Raw genomic sequence first — 25613 nt, 5'->3', positions numbered from 1 at the left:
TATATTTTAAATGGCTAAATATTTTTATTTAGAAATAATTAACAAATAAAATGTTTTTTTAATTATTCGCAATGATTAAGAATGGTGTGAAATTGAAATAATTATTAAATAGTGATTTAACAATTATTCCAATAATATAAATAAGGAATACTAAATAAATAATGATTTATTTAATTTTTCCTAGTCAAATGTGAAAAGGAATAATTATTTAAACAATGATTTAATAGTTATTCCTAGATAAAACTAAATAAATAATGATTTATCTAATTATTCTCATGGGTTTTTTATTTAAATCAGAAAATAATTTAATAAAAGTGCTTTACTAAATTATTTTCCATAGTGAAAGTGATTTTACTATTGTAAAATTAATCCTACATGGTGTATTTTGATCTGCCTAGCTAGAAATGGCTAGGTGATCATTTTTTGGTGATAATAGATTTCCCCCTTATGTAAGAGTGTTAGGAGAAAATCATATGACCAAAATACATTTTAGATTACACTTCCACGAGACACCAAAGGGGAGTCAAAGAGAGAGAGAGAGAGAATTGAGGCAATGCAAGGACAAACAAATAATGGAGGGGGTGATACCTACTAAAATGATAAAAGTCTCCTTTTATGTTGAGTACATGATCTCAAATGAGGTGTGGGAGGCATACCCATACCCGCTGAGATAAATGCGTACAAATAATAATTATGAGCCCAGCAGTGTGGGACTGAGCTACAAAGTACATGATACATGATATATTGGCATCAATGGTCTAGGAAATAGTACAATGGATCCCATATAGATAATGCACCTGAAAAAACATAGGCCAGGACTGAATACGATAGAATTTGAGTACATGAGACATAATTCCCCCCAATATGATATGGTGAGGGGGGGATCACAACCAAAGAAGCCCTATTGAAAAAGAAAGGGCTCTGGAGATTTGAATGGATCATCTAAAGGAGACATGTGTTCTGCAAGCGGTGGAAACTGAATCCATCTTATCTAAGGAACTGCATCTAAGGCTAGATCATCATTTGTGGTTAATCGGGCATGTGGGGGGCTACCTAAAGGGCCACCCCCTCATGAGGTCTGAAACATATCACACACCTGAGAATCACTTGGACAATCATGTGGATCACCTAACCATCAAGTATATGAATCCCAACTGTGTGATAAGGATTTGGTGTCAAGCATGTGAGAAACAACCAACTCAAAGGGAAATGATGATTCCCTTTGCCTGATCCGAGGCACTGAACAAAAATGGAAGCTGGAACCAAGATACACTGCCCTCTAGACACTCTTCTAGAATAAATGTGTTGAGGTCGACACAAGAGGGCCCACCAATGTTAAGGCAATGAGGAATCCTTAACAAAGGTGTGAGGACTCATAGTATAGTCACTGATGGACTGACACCAGGGATGATGATGGAAGGGAACAATATGGGTGCTGAAATGAAGACTTCCCTTATCATAGCATAATAAGTATGGTTGACCTGTCAGTGACTGATTTGATTCCGGAGGGGGTGGTCGATGACTCAAATGAGGGTTTGGCAAAGACAGAGTAGTAGATCTAGAGGCCAAATATAAATATAATGGGATGGATGTGATTCAGGGAAAATTTTAGGGGCTAATATTCGCCCATGGGCTAATTTTCCATACTTTTTTCAAAAAGAGATTCGCTAATTTCCATTTTTTGTAAAAATGATTCGCCCAAATTTTATAAAATGAATTTATTTTACCAAAAAAATCCCCAAAATATATATATATATATATATATATATATATATATAGACTATATAAAAGTATTATAAATTTGAATATTTTTATAAAAATATCTACAAACATTTTATAGATTTCATATTATGGACTAGTGGGATTCAGCAAGGTTTGTAAAATTTAAGATAAATTTCCATCCTTAAAATTTTCCCTAGATGGAACACGAAGATTTATGGAACATTGTAACTAGACTCAAGGGGACTCGAAACATGCCATAGATATAAGGGTCACTCATCTCAGATGCTCTGAAGAAGGGTTACTCGATAATGTTGCCACATGGGGGAGGCTCGGAGGGGACCATCAAAACATGAGTAAATGATGGTTACTCATGAAAAAAAATGACACCGAGTGAACGAGTTTAAAGGTAAAGTGGTACTAGAGTACGGGTAGCTCAAATGAAGTATTTGTGTTTTAATAGGTGGAAAAGTTAGACCTCATGGAAAAAATGGCTTCCCAGTGAAATGTCAAACTACCAAAAAAATAGAGACCCATTTTAGAACTCGGTGAGAGATTTCCAACAGTTCTAACGGTTCATCAAATGGAGCTATGGTTTGGTCGTAGTGGGTGACGAAAAACTATGTTTTTTCCTATAAAAGGGCTTTTTGCCCCCAAATCCAATTCATTTACATAGTGAGCTATGGAGAATTTGGAGAGAAGGATAGGGCCCTAAATCTTGTGGATATTGTAGTAGACAAACTGATTGTCAGAATTAGGATCTGTGACTTTAAGGTAGGCGACCTTACTTGTCTAAAAATGGCCTTAATGCTTCTTGGAAGAATGGTTCCTAGTGAATAATCAAGGTAAGAAAGGAATACAAGAATTCAAACCACTAAATAAGGTTTAGGATTATCTCCACCCACCAAGTCGAACATGGGGACTAGGTGGTAAGTTTGGCATCACGAAGAGTAGAATGTGTGAATTTGTGGTATCAAACATGTATGATAGGTGATGTGTATATGGTTCACAAGAGAGGCTAGTAGGAAAAAATATCCAAGGAATGAGAGGATAATCGACCATACCTATATCGTTGGGTTCTAAGTTGAGATTTATGTTAATCAAGTGAGAAAGGTGTCCAGGGGTGCCATCATTCCCCCAAGCATGAGATATTTCCCCTCAGAATATGTGGTGGACGGGAAATGATTGGGTATGAAAAAGGTGGGAATGATGCCCATAGATGGATGAATTTGTGGAGTGGAATTATGTTCCAAATGTTCAAATAATGGATTCAAGCGTTTGGCCTTAATGGCACAAAATCCTATATAACACGGTGTTTAAACAAAAACAATGTCTAAGGGACTAGGTTTTTGAGGCAAGATGGAGAGATGAGTAAGTGGATCATCCCCATGGTGATATGAAGTGATATGGGACTTCAAAGGTTCTTCTAAATGGGGAAAAATAATGGTACTAGATTCAACACTACTAGATGCACTTAAGAGGGTTGGGAAGAATTGTTTCTCTTCGAATCTGAAAAGATGGATATCCCCTTACCCAAACATTGGGTGGCAATGTAATGGCCACAAGGTGGATGTGGTTCAAATTATTGGGTTCGAAGTAAGGGGTGATTGAACCAATCAACATCACCATGGATAAAGTATTTGGAGTCCACAACATATTGATCATGGGTTTACTATGGAAGGAAGTACACATGATGGTGAATATCATCCTAAGGATAATCATGGGTGGTTATTGCTTCCATGATGTCTTCATCAGAATGGAAGATGGGGTGACTTGAGGAAGAGAGACCACCTAATGAAGAGGAGCTACCTAAGGCATATTCATGAGAGACAAGGTTCACATACACATTGTCAAGGGTAGGATACATATGACAAGTAGATGGAATATCTACCGATGTTGAGGCTAGGGTGTTCGTCAAAGAAGTTTCAGAATCACAATAGGAAACATCAAGGGAGTTCTGATGCATCAATATCATGGATGAAGACAAGTAGAGAATGAGAGAAGTATTATTTGCCATCTTGACTTCAAGGGGAGGGATCACAATGGGAATTTTAGAGACCTCCTGTTTTGGTGTAGGAGTGGGACCATAATTTGTAGGTAGAGGAGAGGTGGAATCACTATGAGTGACCTCTAATTCACGAAGCACTTGAAGTGTATCATGAAAATATTTGAGACGGGGACAACACTGAGAATAATGGCGATAATTATTGCACAAAGAACATGGGTGATTCATGTCTAATGATCTATTATTTTTAGCTAACTTAGGTAAGGTGACATGGACCTCAAGAATGTTAGAATTAGGGAAGATATCAAAGACCACAATTTTCTAATGAGGGAGTTCAAGAAAATTATCGGTGGCATGACCAACAACATCACACAAATCACATAAATGAATAGGCTTTGGTGGCTTAGCAGGAGCTAGAGTTGCTAATGGTGCCTTTCTTTGGTTTCCTTTTTTCAGAATTTCCCCCCTCGCTAGATGCTTTCAAAATAGGAGTGGTTTCCTGTTGAGTTTGTGAATGGAACTATAGTAAAGGTAGGGGTAAGAACAATAGGTTAAATTGGGGTCAAATAAATGTAAGGTTTTTCTTGATTAGGTGGAGTGTTTTTGGGAGGATCGATGTACCACACTAGTATCCCCAAGGTAATGTTCGGAAAACTCAACGTGGCCATGACAGGTGTAGAATAAAACCAAGGGTGGGGGAGAAGAATAGTATCCGATGAGAAGGATAATGTCCCGAAGGAACTACTCTGGATGGTTAAGTCCTAGGGGAATGGCTCTGGGCGGAAAGGGATTAGGAGAGACATCAACAGAAGGAAATGATCCATGAAGAGTAGTACCAGAAGGCTCGGTTGAGTTTGGAACAATAGGTTACAGAGGTGTTGGATACTATGAAGGCATATTAGACCATTTGTGGGTAGCCCGTGAGGTTTTGAGCATGAAAATACTGGATGATCTAGGCTTAGAAGAAGTAGGTGGTGGACCATAATAGGCACCAAGAAAAGTGGAACCTTTGTAGACTCCAGAAGATACATTGGTGAGGGACGAGACAATATTGTTGTTAGCAATAGAAGATATGTTTGGTTGAGGTGAAGTTTGGGCTTTGGTATCATAGTACATCAACTGATCAATGGTGAAAATGTTTCCATTGTGGGGAAGGAACATATTACAATGAACTGCATATGCAACAACTGACATAGAATAGGTATAAATACAACCCAAAAGGATGTTATAGTCTAAGAGAGCATCAATGACTTGAATGTCAATAGAGATAGTGTTGCTGGTAAGTCTAACTGGGTAGTTACGATATAAGCCAAGGGGATGTGAAGGATGACCATCAAACGCATGAAGAGTGATGGTGGACGGGGATACGTCAGCGGAACCAAGTTGCGTCCAAACGTTGGCAGCCATCACACAGGTGGAGGAACCTTCATCTATGACACAACCCTGAAAAGTGGCATTTCTAATGGAGACTGGTATTTCAAATGAAATGGGTGAAGGTAAAGGAGGATTTTCTAACTTGCTAATAGTAAAGACGATCACATGGTCATCGTGGGGATCGACGACACCCAAAGAAGAGAGTAGATATTTTTGTCAGGATGGGCATGTTTGGAGGACTTCCAGCATTGACATAGCAGTAGGAGACTATGCTGAGTCATCTACTATGCTATAGGTATGGGCGGCTTTAGCGAAAGAAACATTTCGACATAATGGAGCTTTGGGAATTTTTGGAATAAGATTGATCTTAGGCTGAGGGATCTGTAAGGTACCATGGAATGATGATAGAGGCTCATTATAAACTTGGGGTTGGTACTCATTCACTAACTTAGTTGATGGTTTTTTATATTGTTGCCATTGAGTGCGGAGGATGACCTGCTCGGTATTGACCTCATCAGAATTCATCATAATAATCTGATAATCGTGATGACCAGATAGTGGATCTTGCTCAGCTACTAGACCTGGTATATGTTGGGAAATAATTTATCCTTGGTGAGGGAAAGATTGGTAAGCACTATCGGTTAAGATGAAGCGGGAGGGGGAGGAGGAGTGATGGGTTGTTGTCCTCAAGAAGCAGTTGCTTGATCTTCCCATACTTGATGCATATGAGGTAGAAGAGGATGCTCATGAGTTACATAATAACCATATAAGTTGCAATAGGCAAAAGGTTTGTTTGTATGAAGACCCTTGTTTTTATTAGGCTGATCGCCCTATTGTTGGGTTGTGGGATTAGGCTGAGGACCTTGAGTTGCATTGGGTGGAGGATCCTAGTTGTCTTGATTACCTTGAGATTCCTGGTTTTGATTACCCTTCTCCTTATTCATTTTCTTGGGGTTAGGGGGATTGGGTCCACTCTTTTGAGTATACACATGACCTCATGGAGGAGGTGGCTATTGTGGCAAAGGGGGAGCACACATGGGGGCTGAGGCACTAGTGTAGGAGGGGCTAGAGCATTAGGCGGTACGTACAAATAATAAAGAGAAGCGTAAACATTCGAATAAATAGATAGTGTAACAAATGGCCTTGGCATCTATTGATCCTAGTGGGGATATGCAAATGGAGTGCTAGGACCTCAATAAGAGTTGCCATGTGGAAGATTCGGGGAGGGTTAATTGTAAAAGGAACTGGTACCTCCCTAAGGTGGACCATAACTCATCGGAGGTGGAGCATATGGTTGAGGATGTGAAATGGTTCTAACTGTGCCATCCACATCATGAGATGCCCCCTGTGCATAAGCACCACCAGGCAGAGGCAGATCGGGGATGACAGTGTAGACATAACCTAATTGGGCATAGATCAAATCAAATTTTAAGGCTACTTGGAGTGCATCTTCCTAAGACTAGGGGAAGCGTGACATGTCATATTTAACAATTGGCACTGAAAGTGATATAAGGATCTAGTCCATATAGACATGGTCTTCAAATTCAGGAGCTCTACAAATTCGCCTCCTTCTACACCATTCTTGAACATGGTCAGATAAGCGAGTGGCATAAGTTTGATGTAAAGAAGTCAAAAGTTTAGTACCGATGTCATAACGGAGAGGTAACTGAAAATAGGCAAGAAAATATTTGGAAAGAGTGACAAAAGTGGAATCAGTGGCTCTGGGTTGATCAACATACCCCTCAGCAGTAACTCCATTGAGTGTGCGTTGGAACAGACGAAGAAGAATGGAGTCTTAAGTAATGGAATTTGATGAACACCAGATTTGGAATGAGTGAACAGGATTTCTAAGATTACCTTCAAAATTTTGGGCTTCTAAAGGGATTTTAGTAGGTATAAATGACCAAGTGGGATCATAGAGAAGGGGATCATTGATGAGTTGCATGAAATATGAGAGACTCAAACTAACCATAAAAGGACGCAAGGGAGTAGGAATGACCACACTAGTGGGGATTCCTTGGTTGGCACCTAGGTGATCACCCTGGGTTTTCGCACCCATGTTGGTGCCTGACATGATGGCGATATGGGGTTGAGAAGATGTGAAATCAAAGGAGGAACTGGAAGAATTAGTAGAATCGAAATTAGAATGATGACTAAATGAAGGAATGGGAGGATGTACTCTAACTTGATGGGGAGGAGTAATATGTCCTAACGGGAACTAATGGTGAAGACCTTGAAGTCTCTATGACAAATGATTAGGGGATGCAATGATGTCAATACAATAATGGGCTAAGGTCTAAAGGGTAATGATATGAATAAAAGGGAAACAAATAGCAAGAAAACACCTAGTGCAGTGGTTTCAAGTGTAAAGTAACTATATTAATGATGTTATTGTAATACAAGAAAGCATGTCCTATCAAAGAAAAATACTCTAGCCTATAGGTTATCTAAATCCTCAAACAATCCTACATCTACTGTTCCATATGGCCTTCCAAAGAACTTCTTTCTTGACTGAATTTGATCCCTGCAAGCAGAGTTGTCCAGAGAAATGTGGGGTAGAGAACCAATTGCTTCCCACAGTTAGTCCTATAGGGTTTTTTCCTAATGTTGGTGACTATGGTTACCTTCATCCCATTGGGGTGGTCAAGTCTTGAGATTCTTGGTATTCATCCAACGCACATGATTCCCTGTCATGGGTTGGGTAGCCCCGAGGAGAACCACTCACACGATGACCTATCTTAATCCCCTCTGAATCAGGTTTCTAACACACTCTGACTTTGGACCGTGGGATGGTGAAGGATTTTAAGCTTCCTATTATGTCAAATTCTATGTCTTAATGAAATCGATTGATGGGAGTTATTGGAAGCCTATCCCACTGATCCTACACATACACTACAAAGATTATTTGGCCCTGGTGCCCAAGTGGGCTTAATCTATGTGTGTTTATTTATTAAGATGTAGTGTTTCAAGTCTTTCCTTGGCGATGTCAACCAAACTCATGTTCGCTTAGGGTGTTAGTGTGTGAAAACAATGTGTCAAATAGATGATTTAATTGAGCATGTTTTATGATGCCATGTGCTACTAAAAATAAAGTGTTGAAATATTGTAAATAAATATGAAAACGACATAAAACTAAATAGCCAATCAGGCACACAAATACGTATGCACAAAGGCTATCAGGAAGCTAAGAAAGAGAGGGAAAACAAGCTACTCAAAGACACATAAAAATTCCTAAAAGACCTGATTTCAAGGGATTGAGATATAAAGGAAATAATTTTTTGTAAATGGTGCAGACAAAAAATAAAAATGAGAGGTGAAAAATGTTGCAAAGGATAGGAGTGAAGCTATAAAACCTAAGATTCTTAAGGGGATCCTAAGGGGGGAAGGATAAACCCAAAATCAAAAGGTATAATAGGTGAAAGAAACCTATCCAAAAGTGTTGAAAAGTAATGGATCAAAGTTTGAAAATTAGGAGTTAAAAATGTTGAAACCCTAGACTCCCCACTCAACAAATCTCTTCCTAACAATGTGGAGGTGTACTCTAAACCCTAGGGGGATTTTACTTAGTCAAAGAGAAAAATTAAGTGTATCTAGGCCAAAGGGGGACTAAAATAGAGGTGAAGTACCCTACCCAGTCTGCAGACAAAACTCTCGACAATTTTGAAAAAAAAATTGAAAATTTTGTAGAAAAATACCAAAACGCGGATAATGACCCAGAGCAATGGGAAATGCAGTTTCTGGGCCAAATAGTGTGCTTTGGAGCATATATCAGGGGATGAAAAGTATGTTTTTATTTCGAGACCCTTCATCAGAAGATCTCACACATATTTTTCCATGTCCTACTTAGCTAGTACCTTTGACTTGCAGAAAAAACCAAAAAACCACCATAATCCAAAAAATTGACAAAAATGGAAATAATACTATAAATAGAAATTAAGAGGATAAAAATAGATATAGAAAACCTTGAAATTTACTGAAACTCTAGTCACCCAATAACATTTTTATTACACCAGTGGAGTTGTTATTCGTTCAGGACAAATGTAACTAAAAACCTAGTGGAGTCGTCATTTGTTGGTGTGAAATTTCTTGAAAGGCGTACCAAAAACACTTCACTTAAGTCACTAGGTGACAAATGACACTAACAAAAAATTTGATGGCTGCTTACAATTCAGATTTGAAATAAAAATGGAAAAACCTACAACAAAAACATATATGATCTAGAATAACAAACAACAGTAAAGATATCCATTGCAATAACCCAAATGGAAAGACTTTAATTGAATAAATTCTTTATTGAAAACACCTAGTGAAGTAGATCTACAAAACAGGTTCTGTAAATCCCCCTTCATGGGATGGATCCTTTGATTTCCTTGATGCTTAAGTATTCGATCTTCTCCCTCAATATGTGAAAAACACAAAATAGTGTGAAGAACTCAAATGGGAGCTCAAAAGAAAAGAGACAATAATGGTGACAATGATAATGATCATGGTGAAGAATGAATGAAAGAAAATCATATTTATAACAAAGTATTGAGTTAATCTCGAAAATGGAGAATAATAAAATAATATTGACCAAATCAAGAGATAACCATTAGGAATACTTTATTATATTTATTGGAGAGGGAAAAGATACTTAAAATGGTTAAATATCTTTATTTAGAAATAATTGACAAATATAATGATTTATTAATTATTTTGCGAGGATTTAGAATGGTGTGAAACTGAAATAAATATTGAATAGTGATTTAATAATTATTCCAATAATAGAAATAGACTAAATAAAAAATAGTGATTTATTTAATTATTCCTGGGGGGATTTAGTCAAATGTGACAAGGAATAATTATTTAAACAATGATTTAATAATCATTCATGTAGAAAATCAAATAAATAATGATTTATCTAATTATTCTCATGGTCTTTTTTTTACTTAAATAGAAAATAATTTAGTAAAAGTGGTTTACTGAATTGTTTTCCACAGTGAAAGTGATGTTACTATTTGTAAAATTAATACTACATGGTGTATTTCGATTCCCCTAATTAGAAATGGTTAGGCAGTAATTTTTTGGTGATAATAGTTATTTATGTGGGAAGACAAGAAATATGTCATAGGAATATATTGAGAAAAAAACAACAAATCAAAGAGGAGCACATATTGTAGAAGTAAAGGATCAGACAAAAAACATATATGTAAAAGAAGAGATTCTTGAGATGGATGAGTGTTATAGACATTTTTGTGCCTCGCAGCATGGAGCATGAAATGTCAATAATTACAGGGATCCTCAGTCCCTAAACATGTTGTTCTTACCCCTAGAAGAACAAGGTCAGCAAACCACAGCACTTCCCATCAGTTCTCCACCTGAAAACACTCAGAAACAGGCCATTTTTGGATCATGTCAGCTGCTCCACTGAGCATCTGCGCTGTATTGCAACTGCTCCTCTTTGTACCTGCGCTGGAAGTCAAATTTAATGAAGGCTACCTGCGCTGGGCGAGATTGACCAAGTGGCACAGTCATTCTGCAAGGTGTCAATTGCCCAGGAAGCTTCCAAACTGACACTTGGTTCATGAGATTCGCCCTGTGATGAGTAAGAGGTACTTGATCTCCATGTGTAAGCAAGGATCTCCAAGTGGACTCAAGAACTGAAGATTAACTGAAGAGGGAGAGGACACAAGGCAGCTTTATGTCAGTCTCAAGCTGACTCATCCTCTCTTCTTCTCTCCTATATATAGAGCTCTTCTATGAGGTCTAAGGGGGCTGGAATTTTGTGTAAAGCAAGGAGGTGCTGTTGGATTACAGTTAGAGCTATTGGGTGATTTTTTTACTAGAGGTGAAGAGGAGAGTTCTTGCTGCTGGGGAGGTGCTGCTGGATTGGAGCCATCATTGGTTGTAACCTTCTCAGAACCCTGTTACTTCTATCAATAAAGTTTTGCATGTTCTCCTATATACTTGTATTACATTGATGGATTGTATTTACATGTATATTTGATTCACTCTAATCCATGCATCAGTTATGAGTACATGTATCTTGTAGTTACATGTATCTTGTAGTTTCCTCTCTTGTTTTGTGCAGGATCTGTGTGTAGCTGGACCGGCAAAGAGAGTAAGGAGCTGGGAACAAGAGACAAAGAGAGAGGATCAAGATTGACTAAGCGAAGGACACCAGGTTGGTTAATCTTTTCATCCTTCTCTCTGTACTTTCATAAAGGAAAACATCAAAGCTTTACTTTCAGTTGTTGCTAAAGACTGTCACCTTTAGAGTAGGGATAGGGTCATCCGCATCGGATACTTTTCCCCACAACAAACTGGCGACTCCGCTGGGGAGCCTAGTATCTTGTTGGTGTTTGTAGTATTTTGCTATTCATTTCTTGAAGAAAAGAGTACCAAATCGAAAAGCTTTTGACTATATCAAAAGCGAAGTAGAGGGACTGTTACTCTTGCTCATTTGCTGAGAAAATTCAAGATTTGAAGAGCTTATCTAAAAAAGACTCTTTACTCTTTGTGATAGATCTTCATCCTCTTGATCATACCTTAGCCTGTACTTGACCTATAGCTTTTTATTTCATCAAAAACAGTGCATTTTTGAGCTTTTTATGACCCGGAAAACTTTGTAGACGAAACTCTCGTGTGTCAGTGCAGGCTGTCCATAGGCAGTCTGCATTACAGCGCAGGTGCTCCCTTCGGGAACTGCGCTGAGAGTCAAACTGGCAGACTAGAACCTGCGCTGGTCCAGTTAGCCTTTGTCTTGCTCAGTTTTCCCATTGTGTCTTGGCCCTGTTTTCACTGATTTTTTGATGATTGCTTGCTGGTCATTGTACTTGCTGTAAACCACTTCTCCTTGACATTATTCCGCCTCAGTTGTGTGATGAAACTGTGATTGTTCTTTCAGTATTTCTTGTTTCAGTTACAGTTTCCCATTGTGAAAAACGAACCAGTATAGCTGTGACCTCTTAAATCTTGAACTGTAAAAGTGTCTTTGTGATCTTAAGAGCTAGTTTTATTACTGTTCATGGCTGTTTGAGTTTGTTTTTTTTTCATTTCATGGTTTGAATTCATACATTTTTAGTGTCAAAACAAGTGCTTGTAAAGCGTCTTTTCATTTTAGACAAAACTTGTTTGTTTACGCTTCAAATTGAATTCGAAAATTATACAACAATTTCCTTTTGTCTACATCAACATTAAGGGAAAAGAAAAGAAATACATGCATCTTGCATTTGCATTTTGATAAGTTTGTGTGTCTGATCTAGGAGAAAGTGCATTAGTTTGTGCTTGGTGCTCTGTGTGGAAAGATATTGTTTTTTCTCTCCCCTCAGTAGTTAGGATTTTCAAAGCTAAAAAGATTGTGAAAGCTTGCTTATCATTTTAGCTGCATTTAGGAATTTGTACCAATACATCTCGTGGTGATCCTGAAAGACAAACTGATAAACAAGATCAACTTAAAATATATTGAATGAATCTAAAAACGCATTGTAACATAACGCTCACAATAGAGGTCTAGGTAGAGACGTGTTCCGGCGTCGTTAAACGTAGTGACTGTCGATCTCTACGAAGGTGGGTGATTCCTCCTGAGGGACGATAGCACTAATACGGACTTGAGCTCCCGCGTACCGTCGCGTATATTGGGAGACCCCTATTGGCAATTATCCTTTATCCTTAGGAAGCCGTGTCGACCGCCCTACTGATCGCGATGCAGTGAACACAGCATTCACGAAGATCGACCACCCGTACCGTAAAACGTATTCTGTGGTTTCGCGAAAGGTTTGGCACACCCTCTGCCTAGATCTCCAGAGCAGTTTCTTTTGGCCCTTTTCAAACTCTATAACTGAAAAGGTCCAACCAAGCATTTGTCACTTCGGGCTCGTTAATACATCGAAGGCGACTAGAGTCATCTTTAGCTTTTTCTCGACTCTTAAAACATGAAAAAGCAAAGTTGTGTCTAAAAGCGTCTAATAAAATTCATTCAATACGGAAACATAATTCCCCTTTTTGTATTTTAGTTGATCAAGTAATCCGCAACCGTGGAGGAAAGTCAATTAAAACCCCGTCGTTCAGGGAGGCTTGCGAGTCAACCACCTTTGTCTCCGGAACCGAGAGTAGTACGGACGAAGCGAACTCGCTTGACCAGGTCAAAATCTCCTTTTAAAGTTAGAACAGAAGTTCCAACAACATCTGAGATTCTGGTCACTCCCAATATTTCTGGAATCCCTGCCTCTATTGAAGAATTTCAACAGCAACAGAAGGACAGTTGTACTGATCCTAGTCTGAAAACGAGTACTTGCATAACTGAACCAGTTCCATCTGAAACCGGTCCACAGAGTCTTGTTGTTCAAACAACTGTTGTTGTCGAAGTAACCCCTTCTTCGGCACCAGAAATTTATTACGGACCTGACGGTCTGCCTCTTCCTCCTGGTTTGATTGCAATAGAGGAAATCGTAGAGGACCAGCAAGCAAATACTCCAATTCATTTTGGAGTAGGTACCACTCTTTTTCCTTCTGCATCAAAAGTTTGTCCATCGCCACTGGAAGTTCCTGAAGAATCGTTAGAAAGTTTATTGGATAGACTTAAAATGTCTGAACAACCGTCGACATCTAGAACTGTGCCAAACGACACAGCGACAGCAGAAGCTCCTGCTGCCAATCCAACGATGTTTGCCGGCATACCAGCCGTCCCGACTAGCTCTCATCAGCTAGAAGGAGTCCACCCAGGGACTATTATGACAGCTTGGTCTGTTCCAGTTTGTTCTTCCGGTATAATACCCGGTAATTCTTATGTTGAAACTAGACAAATTGATCCCTTTGGGAATCAGTTTGGTCCATCCAGTCCTCAAAGGCCATCTATACCCTTGAGCTCCGGATTGTTACCGTATGGGGGGCAATATGCCCTTTCACTTCCCCTTCCGGGGGGATACCCATACGGCAGTTTTCAACAACATTCAGGTTTGACTGAAGTAACGACGAGTGGTTGGGTACCTATGTTACCCCAACAACCAAGAGTTGTATATTCCATGCAACAGTGTGTACCTATGTCTAGTATCCCGACGACGCCAACAATTGTAACCGTGTCGCAAGTTCAATCGATGCCTGTTGTATGTCAACCCCAAGTTGTAATGCAACAGCCCCTTGACCCTGCAACACAACCACAATCGCCAACTGCCGGGACGACACAGATACAAACGGGAACCGTAACCCCGCATCTTGGTCCGTCGGTTAGTATCGCACAGCAAAACATGGCTTCGCAGCCATGGATGGTGCAATACCAACAACCTCAGTTTCAACAGGTGTACCAGGGATCTGAGCAACAGATCTTTGCGAATAGTGGGCAACCCTATATTCAGAACGGGTTAAATCAACCACTTTACAGTGGCCAAGCCCACTAGCCATATCAGTCCTATCAACATCAGTTGCATTATGCTGGTATGCAAAGGCCTACTGCTCAGGCGATTCCATCGTATCCTGGGTACGCCTCGCCAAACCTGAATCAGCAGTTGCCATTCATGGCGACTCTAGAATTACCAGATTTACATCGATTGACGAATGATCCAATCGCCTATGCCCATTGGTGGCCAGCGATTCCTCACAAACTTCCTTCGGACATTCCTAAATTCAATGGAAATCCTGGCGAAGACCTGTCGAATCATGTGATGACTTTCCATCTGTGGTGTTCGTCGAATACCTTGAATGATGATTCGATAAGGCTTCGCCTTTTCCAAAGGACATTGACTGGTCCGGCGGCTAAATGGTATATTGAATTACCTAGAGCCTCTTTCGACAATTTTAGTTCACTAGCCACGACTTTCTTAACACACTTTCAGTTACCTATAAGGTACGAAACTGGAACCGAGATCTTAACCAATTTCAAGCAGACAACGGCCACACATATATCAGATCATATACATGAGTGGCGTCGTCATCACAGAATGGTAAAGACTTATGTTCCAGATCAGCTTTTAGCTGAGTGGTTTATAAAGTCGCTTCTTCCTGCTATAACAGAAGATGTGGCCAAGGGAGGCGTCGTAACAGAGGAGCAAGTTATTGCTCGTGCCCAGTATTTAGACTTAGTATATACTCAGTCTGGCACGCTCTATGACAAGATACCTGACGCCCCTAGACCGGAATTTTCAATTCCTCCCCCTCCTGGATCAAATAGTGACTCTCATGCCGGCGATGGTGTGATTGGCACTGCAAATGCAAAGTCAACACGGGATTCGTCTAAGAAAACACGTAAGACTTCGAATCAAAATGCAAATGAAGAACTTCTTGCCTCGGAAGTAAGTGCCGTGTCGGACGACAAGGGCAAACAACTGAAGAAACCAGGAGACAAGAAGAAAAAGAAAGGGAGAAAAGGGAAACCCCCTTCGGGGTGTCATATATGCAATGAGGATCATTGGACAGCAGATTGTCCATGCAAAGTTGAGCTTAAAAGATTCTTTAAGAGTCTGAAAACCTCAGCTGTGTTGACTGATCCGTTTCCTAATCCTGGTCAAAATCTGGTTGCTAATCAAAATGCTTCCCGATCCCAAGTGCTTATGTTGTCTACCTCAAAGCAGCAGAATAATGCTTTGACAAGGAATAAAGATTACGGGAATCCATGGCTGTCGAATAACAAGGCTAATGAACAACCTAGTAGTTCGACGACAGCTTTGACCAAAGTTGTGCCACCCATCATTCCTGAACCAATGATAAAGTTGCCAAAGGGAGTAGTACACAAATCGACATTTAATCCTCGTGCCAAAATAGCACAGAATTATAATATAATAGAGGACCTGGCCCAATCGCCATCCGCTATGTCGACACTTGAGGTACCTCAAAATTGCCCCTCCCAAGAGCAAACTTTATTATCAGTAATAGGTGGGATTGGCCCAATGGATTCCAATCTTGTGGCCTTTGATCATAAAGGATATGACCCTAAGTTACCAGCTCAACTAGCTTTCCTTATTCAAGTGAAAGCCCTCAACAAAACTGTTCATCGAACAATTATTGATGAGGGGGCATCTACATGTCTTATGTCGATGAGTTGCTGGAAAAATTTAGGTTCACCACCCTTGTCGAAATCATCAACAACGTTAAAAGCATTTGATGGACGATCATACACTCCATACGGGATTTTAAGTAACTTGCAAGTTGAACTGGGGGGCAAAACAGTAGAAGTTGATGTTGAAGTAATCGACGGAAACCTCGATTACAACATCCTACTGGGAAGGCCTTGGATATATGCCATGGCTGCAGTTGTGTCGACCTACTTCAGAAGGATTGTATTTCCTTTTCAAGGAAAAATTACAATCGTCGACCAACAAACATTTCTCCCCAACAGTTCTCAAGTTACAGGAAGCAGCGCAATGATCCATGAGAGCAATCATTCGCTTCAAAATATTGGAGTAGGTATCCTAAAAGACCCTGCCTTAATGGGTACTTTTGCGCTACCGTCGGTGGGTAATCTGGCGGAGGTAGCCACAGTGGAAACCTACAATATGAAATCTTCTATATCCAACGGATTCGGAAGATTCCTAAATATTTTGTCAGCATGGATCATCGCCCTAATGGAAATACTGTAAATACAGTGGGCTCCGAGGACGGTTCTTATCTCGTGTCAACCTCGTTAAAAAATGAAACAAGGAGTCTCGAGGATAGTTCCTATCTCATGTCAACCTTGTTAAAAAATGAAACAAATCCCCTTTCCAAATCTCAAAGGTAAACCTTCATTCCAACCACCGAGTTGAATGCAATGAAGCTTGGGGGGCATGCACCTCGATTTTCATTATTATGCTGGGGGCATGCAAACTTATCATCGAGCAGTTTTAGCACATAGTTCATGCTCGTTAAAAAATAAACGCAAGATCCGAGCAGTTTTAGCACATAGTTCATGCTCGTTAAAAAATAAACATAAGTTGTGAGCAATCTTCCCCTAGAGTTCAAGCTCATTCAGAAAAAATGAACCGGTAAATAACCTTTTGAGATCGTAAATTCATCAGCCATAAAAGCCTTGGTCGTGTTTGTGCACCGTCACCTCCACTTTTCATTTGGCCGATCATTCACCTCCATTTGTGTGTTTACCTCTTTTGAGGAACAGCTGCGAAGAGTGATTTCACCTAGCCATCCTTGTGACACTGCCGTGATTGGAATATTCCAACTTCTACTTGGAATCTGCTGCTGCCCTGTTAATCACTCGTTCCTCAAAAGACGAGTCTTCTTTGAGCTCTTTTCACTGACTCGTAAAATATGAAAAGTTTGCCGAGTTCTGGCCTTCCAGCTCGTTAAAGCGACCGGAAGAGCTATCCCTCCTCTAAATTTTAATCTTTTTGGACCTGAGGGATTATTGCACAAAAAGATCGAGCGCTTGTCTTGTTCGGCTCGTTAAAAGTACCGAACACCCATCCCTTCTGTATTGTTTTATACTTTTTCGGACTTAAGGGATTAGATGACGAAAAACGAATTATGGAGTTAACTTTCTGTACCTTTTCAGACTCTCTAAAAATGAAAAGGACCAAGTTTTCATTGTCGTTAGACTCGTTAAAATGTTTAAATAGCGACAAACTTGTCTTTAGACGAGAACGAGTTTCCCTATCGCTAAGCTCGTTAAATCATAGCGATGGGCTTGCCCGAAGGGCAGGTTATAGAACAAGCATATGTTATCCTCCTCAAGCTTGACAAAAATAAAGAGGTACTGGTCAGAAATGACTGGGGAAAAATTGGGAGAACATCAAAGTTTAATGGTAGCAAGTCACTCTTGAACATGACACTTTTCTTCCGTACCACATCGGGTTGGGTTGTTTCATTCACCGGTCTCATCACCATGGTCCTCGCCAAACCATCCACATTTGGGGTAATGCTACCGATCCATCGCATCAGTGTCGTTATATGTTCAAGAGGGGTCTTTCTGAAAGTGTCAACCGTGTCCCATCCACTGCCATACATTATCCTTCATCCATTCATGATCGCCACCCTGAATCGTATGTCACAGTTTGTTTTCACCTCCACTAAAATCATTAGCTCCGTTCCGTGTCATTGATGTGGGATTCATTAAGGCCCTCCTTTGACGGATCGCTTCTTGTCGACTTCAACTCATTATCCAAGAAGTTGATCTAGGAACACCCCCATCAGTACTTTGAAGCTTGCATGCCTCAATGGCAAGTTTCTCACTTCCGGCGACAGGTATACATCAATGACCTTCGACCAGAAGATTTTTCATGGCGTTCGACGCCAAGTCCTTTATTCACGCCACGTGAATTGTACTGCAGTACCTTGAGGGTCATTATCATTATCGGTGATTCCTCTCGCGCTTGTTAACGGTTTTCATCATTGACCGGTAATCAAGCGATGTCTTTCCATGTTCGACTTCAGCGAAATTCTCACATGGATCGACTTGTACTTAGAGTGAAGATCGAACGAGTTTGAAGACCCCGGATCTAGTTTCATCCATCCGGGCTGCGATACATATTCAGGAAATATAAAAGCATTTGTCATGTACATCATTGCAGCAGATGATCATCCTACTCAAAGGATGATAATTTCAGCAGAAAATTATCAGTCTACCATCAGACGATCGTCTGTTATATGTACCAAAATGTATTTATAAAGCTGAGCATGGGAATGCCCGCCTCAGCTAGATCATGAAAACAGAATGAAAAATAATGTATTATATTGTATTGTATTACAGGGCGCCTCCTCAGCACTGGAATGAACTTCGGACCCTCTAGATAAAGCATTTCACCCGATAAACGGCCTCATACTTTAGGGGGCAACTGTTATAGACATTTTTGTGCCTCGCAGCATGGAGCATGAAATGTCAATAATTACAGGGATCCTCAGTCCCTAAACATGTTGTTCTTACCCCTAGAAGAACAAGGTCAGCAAACCACAGCACTTCCCATCAGTTCTCCACCTGAAAACACTCAGAAACAGGCCATTTTTGGATCATGTCAGCTGCTCCACTGAGCATCTGTGCTATATTGCAACTGCTCCTCTTTGTACCTGCGCTGGAAGTCAAATTTAATGAAGGCTACCTGCGCTGGGCGAGATTGACCAAGTGGCACAGTCATTCTGCAAGGTGTCAATTGCCCAGGAAGCTTCCAAACTGACACTTGGTTCATGAGATTCGCCCTGTGATGAGTAAGAGGTACTTGATCTCCATGTGTAAGCAAGGATCTCCAAGTGGACTCAAGAACTGAAGATTAACTGAAGAGGGAGAGGACACAAGGCATCTTTATGTCAGTCTCAAGCTGACTCATCCTCTCTTCTTCTCTCCTATATATAGAGCTCTTCTATGAGGTCTAAGGGGGCTGGAATTTTGTGTAAAGCAAGGAGGTGATGTTGGATTACAGTTAGAGCTATTGGGTGATTGTTTTACTAGAGGTGAAGAGGAGAGTTCTTGCTGCTGGGGAGGTGCTGCTGGATTGGAGCCATCATTGGTTGTAACCTTCTCAGAACCCTGTTACTTCTATCAATAAAGTTTTGCATGTTCTCCTATATACTTGTATTACATTGATGGATTGTATTTACATGTATATTTGATTCACTCTAATCCATGCATCAGTTATGAGTACATGTATCTTGTAGTTTCCTCTCTTGTTTTGTGCAGGATCTGTGTGTAGCTGGACCGGCAAAGAGAGTAAGGAGCTGGGAACAAGAGACAAAGAGAGAGGATCAAGATCGACTAAGCGAAGGACACCAGGTTGGTTAATCTTTTCATCCTTCTCTCTGTACTTTCATAAAGGAAAACATCAAAGCTTTACTTTCAGTTGTTGCTAAAGACTGTCACCTTTAGAGTAGGGATAGGGTCATCCGCATCGGATACTTTTCCCCACAACAATGAGTCATTAATGTTGAAGAGAGTCTTGATCAAATCTGAGAAATAAACTCTCCAATTCTCCCAAAGGAGAACTATGCTTAGGAAAATGTGCAAATCCAAAGGAAATTGTTGTGAAGTGATCATTAACAGTGGAAGTATTGACAATCTAGTTTCTATAGAGATGTGAGAGGATGGTCCATACAACTCCATATAGAGTGTCCTGGTTGTAGAAGGGACATCATATTTTGGTGAGTGAGAAAAGTAAGGCAGAATTCTAAATTAGTAGCTACAAAGATTGATTGTTGTTTGACATTATTCCTATGGATGTTTGTCATGTCTTGTTTGGGAGACTTTGGTAATATGACAGAGGAGATGTTCATGATGAAAAGAGAAATACTTGCTCTTTCATAAAGGACAATTGCAAGCATGTCTTGATGCATCTAGAAGATAAAGGAGTCAAATAAGAAGTAAACCTAAGCATGTCGATGATTAGTGGGAAATAATTGATGCAGGAAGTTAGAAGGAAAGAAGAGGCATAATTTTATTTGATTGGTAAACCTAGATATGTACTTACATATATAAATTTGAGGGAATTTCCTACTAAAATTCAAGAATTATTAGATGTGTTCATTAATTTCATTATGGATGAGTTGCTAAACACCTTACAACATGTAAGGAGCATAAATCACCACATGTACTTGATCCAAGGTGAAATTTTACCAAATAAAGAAGCTTACATGATGAAACCCAAGGAGAATGGAGAAATAAGAAAATAAGTCTAAGTGCTATTGGACAAGGGGCTAGTCTAAGAGAGCTAACATACTTATGTTGTACTAGTATTGAGTCCAAAGAAGCATGGAAGTTGGAGAACATGTATAGACTCTAGAGAAATAAATAAGATAATAATAAGGTACATACTTCCTTTACCTCATATTGATGATCTAATGAACTATTTAAGTGGTGCAAATGTATTTTCTAATATATATTTCAAAATTGAATATCAGTAGATTAAGATGAGAGAGGGAGATGAATGGAAGGATAATTTAAAACCAATGATGGGTTGTATGAATGGTTGGATATAAATTTTTTCTTGAGCAACATATCCAGTACCTTTATTAGGATTATGAATGAGGTACATAAGGATTTAATTAGAAAATTAGTAATCTTATATTTGGATACTTTTCTTCTTTTTAGTAAAACTAGGCAATAACACCTAAGTTTCTTGAAGTTGTTGTTGAAGAGGTTGCAATAGGTTAAAATCTTAATAAATTTGAAGAAATTCTCCTCCTTGAAGATAGATTTAACCTATTTGGGTTTTGTAATATCTCAAGTAGGGCTAAAGATGGACCTAGAGATGTCATCAATATTAAATAATGGCCTACCTCGAGTAATATTCAAGAGGTAAGAAATTTTCATGGGTTGGCTAGCTTTTATATAAAGTTTATTAGGATTTTAAACCATTTATGTGCACATATATTGAAGAATATAAGAAAGGAGCATCAACCATTTAAATGGGTTGTTGTAGCTGATAAAGAATTTGAACTACTAAAATAAGAAGATAACAGAAAAACTAATTTTGCTCTGCTTGATATTCAAAAACCTCTCCAAGTTCAGTGTGATGCAAGAGAAATGGCTATTGATGTTGTTCTCAATCCAAGGGAATACACCCATTTCTTATTTCAATGAGAAGATGAATCAAAAAAGAAAGAAATATTCTACGTATGATAAAAAAAGTGTGCAGTGATACAAGCCTTAAAAAAATTAATCCATTATCTCGTGCCTAGGGAATTTATTTTATATATTTACAAATAAAGACAAATCAACAGAAGATGCATCAAACAAGAAGGAACACTCAAGAAATAAAACAAAGAAGGAAATCATCCACCAGGTACACAAATAATTTCTATGGTTACTATTACGTATGCAATGGTTTCGGACATAAAGGTGTTGAGTGCAAACAATATATAAAAATGGGTAGAAATGACAAAGGAGACATAGACCACTTCCTCCATTTCATGGTCATAAAAGATATTATACAGGTTGTGGCCTTGGTCACATAGCCAAATATTTCAAGCTATTTTGTACCTTTAAGAAGGCTAGACAATAGATGGATTCAAAGGCCAATCAAAGCAAACAATATAATATTTTAAAGGCACATACACACAATAGAAAGAGGCCACTAAAGACTAGAAAAATAAGAAAGAACAACTAATGACTGCAATAAAGAATTGAAGTTAGCTTGTCCTCAAGGGGAGCAACTCAAGAAAGCAAAGAAGAATGTGCCAATATTCAAATGCAAAAATGTCTCATGGGGAGAGTAGGTCCAATAATGTTCCTTGGAGATATGGAAATCAAGTAGATATTAATGCAAAATATTAAGAATAAAAACGAAGTATAACCAAAGAAAACAAAGGACGATGTCACTAAAAGAAGAAAATAGAATCATTGTGAGATAGAAAGGAACCTCCTTAAGAGAAAACATATATAACAAATGTTGACTAAATTATCCCACACAACTCTCTATATGCACATGTAAAAAACTAGTTGAGATGGATCTATCCTTAGTTTCTATATACATCCAATCCATATGACATACAAGGTTAGATAAGTATTTATGTGTGGGAATATGCAATTAGCATAAAATCAGGAAATACATGATTCCTCCTCATGGACTATTATAATTGGACAATAAAAACTAGAGTATAGATACCCATTATCTATTGCTATATTCTCAAAATTTATTCTTAGTGGTTGCCTACCATGCTTAGCTATGTTCTCTCATTTCAACTCAAATAAGGGGGCTTACTAGTGGATTAAAATAAGTATTTTGTCTAAACCTAGTACATGGATCTGGAAGCCTATCTTGGCCACTTAAACAATCTATAGTTATTGTGGCACTGAAAGTTCTGAAATCATTATTTGCAATGAGTTCGACAGACTGAATTTCATCACATGGAGTAAAATTCCCAAGACATTACCAGGAATTGAATGTGAATTTTTTGAAAGTGAATAACAACATAAAACACAGTTTCCCAAGTTTTCAATTGAAGTTTTGTGGTGGGAATGGACCAAATAATGTGTTAGCGCTTGAAATTTCACCTCAGGCTGAGAAAGGTAAACCTCAAGGCAACATCAAACCATTTAGCCTCGTAGCTAGCCCTACGGGGCAAGAGAAGGCTCTCTCCGGTATATCTCAGTAAAATCTTCAATGGATGAGATGACCAATATGTTAACACTGATTTTAGGCTAGTAAACTGATCAAAAAGGTTGTTTTGGGATTTTTAGGGTTTTTGGTGGCAAATTGAGGGGATGGCAATTTTGGGTGCGGGGATTGGACACAGTTTCTGCAGGGGGTTCTTTGGGGCGAGGTAGGAGACAATATTGATGCCTTTGATTGAGGTGGATGATCAGGAATGACAGGTGAGGAGCCAAGGAGAGCAAACAATAACTTTGAATTCCCCTTAGATAGTAGAAAACATTGAAATTAAACAAATTTAAAAGCAGAGCATGGCAAGCATGAATTCTTACTTTAACACTTCATTTGTTTAATGTGAAGAAGTAAAAGAAAGGAAATGATTCACATAACATAGTTACAGGTACATAGAGAAACACACCATCAATACATGTAACCACAAGAATCCCAAAAAGGACTGCAAAACCCTGGTCTTCCTTAGCCAAAAATTGCAGAGATACAGTGAATAGTACAATGATAGCTTCTCCCTCAAGAGTACAACCTCTCCAACCATGAAAATGATTGAGAAAATAAATAATATAGGCAAGCCAACCTCTTCCATTGCCTCTAGGGGTCGATCTCATCCTTCTAGGAGCTGTTTCAACCAATTCTAAACTAAGCACTACAAACTAGGCAGTCAAAACAACTTGCCTCTATAAGCTAGGAAACCAATTCATTCATTTAATTTTCACCTTTTTCATGAATGAATCTTATGGAAGAAGTACATAAGAGTAAAAGTGTCATAAAAGTACATTTATTACAACAAAGAGGATAATAATCCACCCCAAAAAGTCAAACAGGGTCAAACTGCGTTTTTCTGAGTTGTACACTGAAATCTGGAGAAGTTTGCCTGACGGGTCGCGCGCCTTTGAGAGAACTTCTAGGTGTCCAAATTGAGCAAGAGTAGACTTGTTGGAAATTTTTGTGAGTCTACTTTCCAACCCAACTGGAACTTCTGAATTTGGTGGTCATTTGCCCCTCCAAAATTGCAATCTCCCAAGACTGCTTTCTGCAACTCAAAAATTTGGCAAAAAATCAATTTTTGCTTGTTTTTTGACTTTCTGGAGGCCCAAAACTTCATAAAATCTCAAGTCCATTGATGAGAATATGTAACTTCTCATGAAAAATCTGGAAATGCTGAGATTTTTGCAAAATGGAGTTGCCAAGATGAAGGGTCGCCCGGGGGGTGAGACCCGTTAATGGACAAAACCTGTAAATGGCACAAAAAATTCAAAATTGACAAAATTTTCTCCAAATTTCTTGAAATTTGGGCTGGGAGTCCCCAATAAAGTACCATGCTCAGTCAAAGAGGCTTTAGCCAAAATTTGGAGTGGATCGGGCCTTTTCCATCGTTTTAGTGCCTTGGCCAACCGCCTTGGATCCGACGATTGTAATTTTGACATTTCTCTAAAACCATGACAACTGTGCAAAAAGTGAAGGAGGTTTTTATTCTTTGGCATGTTTTGGACAAAAACCTCTCTCCGTTTTCCAAAATTCATCTTTGATTGCTCTGAAACATCATTTGAGTGCGACTTGTCCCGATGTGTGAAACAAGGAATTTTGTCAAAATGGAGCGAAATGAAGGGGATATGGGGCTTCTAAATTCTTGGGGAAATTTTTGGGAGTGGGGAGGGATGTTAGGAAGTAGGGGAAAGTGGAATCTCAGAGATTGAGTGAGGGGAAGGGGTCCAAAAGGGCAAAACACAGGCCAAACCGAGAAAATTGCCAGGTTGTAGCTAGAAACTAGGGTTTGTGCAAAAATGAGGAATTTGGCGGATCTAAGGGATGGGAAGTGTTTGATAAGGTATTTTAAGGATTAGGGAAGGTGTATGAACATCAGGATACAAGTTTTTCTGATTATTTGACCGTCCAAGAGATATTGCCTTCAAAACCCTAGGAGAGGGAAATGACCTTGCCTGGGTGCAACTGAAGCGTGAACAAGGTGTAAAATGACTCAATAGACACTGAGATGATAATGAAAACCCTATGAATGATGATAGACTCAGCTGAATAGTGACATAGATTGGCATTTGGGCAACTTTGAAAAGAGTGAGAGCAAACCCTAGACCTACTGCCTAGTGACCAAATTTTGCTTGAAGACTTACTGAAATGACAAAATTTGACCTTGACACTTCAAAATCACTTTGTAAGAGCATATTTGATCACTGTAGGAAGGCTGGAAAGACTGACACTAAAATTGGCTCAAATGGGGATGGTAGCTCCTTGGAGGTGCCAAGAACCTCAGACCTCTGGGAGAGCAGACCAGTGCTTTCAACCATTGGGCGATGGAGTCATTATTTACACCTTTGACACATTTATTGAATGAAAACTTGACTGAAAACTGACTGAAACTTAACTGAAGCTTGACTCAAACTGACTCGATGGCAAACTGAAATAACTTGAAAAAACTCACTCAATAGACCAAACACAAATGACTCATGACTGACTTAACTAAAACAAGAACTTACAAAGCTTTTTGACGGGAAGTAGTCCATCAAGAT

This window comes from Pinus tabuliformis, chromosome 5_1, assembly GCF_031772625.1.
Source record: "Pinus tabuliformis cultivar Carrire ecotype Pingquan chromosome 5_1, CPIR1, whole genome shotgun sequence".
Taxonomy (NCBI): Eukaryota; Viridiplantae; Streptophyta; class Pinopsida; order Pinales; family Pinaceae; genus Pinus; species Pinus tabuliformis.
Note: the sequence above shows the minus strand (reverse complement) of the source record.